At 49.1% G+C, this 1,633-nt stretch overlaps 1 protein-coding gene across 1 annotated transcript in view; it reads right to left on the bottom strand.

The window, feature by feature from the left end:
- LOC109911856 (lysyl oxidase homolog 3B-like) overlaps positions 1-1,633 on the bottom strand; it is a 30,095-nt gene that overhangs the window by 786 nt on the left and 27,676 nt on the right. The window lies entirely within an intron of this gene.

The raw sequence follows: 1,633 nt of genomic DNA, 5'->3' as shown, positions 1-1,633 counted from the left end.
GGTGGCAGAGGGTGAGGGGGGAGACTGTCAGAGGGTGAGGGGGTGAGGTTGATGGGGACAGGTTGGCAGAGGGAAGGGGGGGGAGATGGCAGAGTGTGGGAAATGAAGACAGGTTGACCACCTAATCCATCTCCATAGCAGCACCATCGTGCATTCACCCCAACTCTTACAAACATCTTTATCTGGTGCCGAAGGCCGTTCGGCCTTCCAAGTCTGCTCCCCCATTCAACGAGATCCTGGCTGATCTGATAATCCTCAACTCTACTTTCCAGCCTTTTCCCCAATAACCCCCAATCCCTTTCCTGATAAACAACCTGCCTCGCTCAGCCTTGAATACACTGAAGCCTTGACAGCCTCTGTGCTAAATAATTCCACACATTCACTCCCCTCTGAGAGGAGAAGTTCCTCTCCACCTCTGTCCTTAACGGGCAACTCCCTATTCTGAGATTACACCCTCTGGGCCTACACTCTCCCACAAAGGGGAAACAATCCCTCCGCATTTACCCTGTCAAGTCCCCTAAGAATCTTTTATGTTTCAATAAGTCGCCTCTCATTCTTCTAAACTCCAATGTATACAGGCCCAATCTACTCAACCTCTCCTCATAAGATAGTCCCTCTAAACCCGGTATCCCCGTAGTGAACCTTCTGTGGACTGCCTCTAATGCCAGGATATCTTCCCTTAGATAGGGGACCTGAAACTGCTCACTGTATTCCAGCTGTGGGCTGACTAGTGCCTTGTGTAGAATAAATTATGAAAGGTTCTGCTGTTGTTAGCTCCAACCTTGACTATTCCAACACACTGTAGAATGGAGAGGCTGAGGGGTTCGAGGACATAATTTGAAATTTGTGTCACAGGTAGATGGGATGGTTAAGAAGGTGTTTAGCATGCTTGCCTTCATTGCTCAGACCTTTGAGTATAGGTGTTGGGACATCATATTGAGTTTGTGCAGGATGTTGGTGAGGCCTTTTCTGGAATACCGTGTGGTTCTGGTTGCCCTGTTATAGGAAGGATATTATTAAACTGGGACTGGGTCTCTTTTCGTTGGAGTGTGGGAAGTTGAGAGGTGGCCTTATAGAAATTTATAAAATCATGCAGGGTATAGATAGGGTTAATGGTCATTGTCTTTTCCCTAGGATGGGGGATTTCAAGACTAGGGGGCACATTTTTTTAAGGTGAGAGGAGAAAGAGACTTAAAAAAGATGTGAGGGGCAAATTTTTTACAGAGAGGGTGGTTTGTGTGTGGAATGAACTTCCGGAAGAAACGGTGGATGCAGGTATAGTTACAATGTTTAAAAGACATTTGGGTAAGTTCATGAATAGGAAAGGTTCGGAGGGATATGGGCCAGGAACAGGCAGGTGGGACTAGTTTAGTTTGGGAACATGGTCAGCATGGACTGGATGGACCGAAGGGTCTGTTTCCATGCTCTATGACTATGACTTTCACCTTGGGCTGCCTTCTCCTGCAGCCCCACCTTGCTGCATTACCCTCCCTTCCCCCCCTCACCTCCCTTCCCCATCTCTCCCCTCTACCCCCTGCACCCCCAGTCTCTCTCCTCTCCTCCCTCCCTTCCATCTGCTACCTTTCCCTCCCCTCTCCCTCCCATCCTCCCCCCCTCCCCATCACCCCTCCTT

Source organism: Rhincodon typus, chromosome 1, assembly GCF_021869965.1.
Source record: "Rhincodon typus isolate 14 chromosome 1, sRhiTyp1.1, whole genome shotgun sequence".
In the NCBI taxonomy this organism is placed as follows: Eukaryota; Metazoa; Chordata; class Chondrichthyes; order Orectolobiformes; family Rhincodontidae; genus Rhincodon; species Rhincodon typus.
Note: the sequence above shows the minus strand (reverse complement) of the source record. Positions and strands in the feature narration are given on the sequence as shown.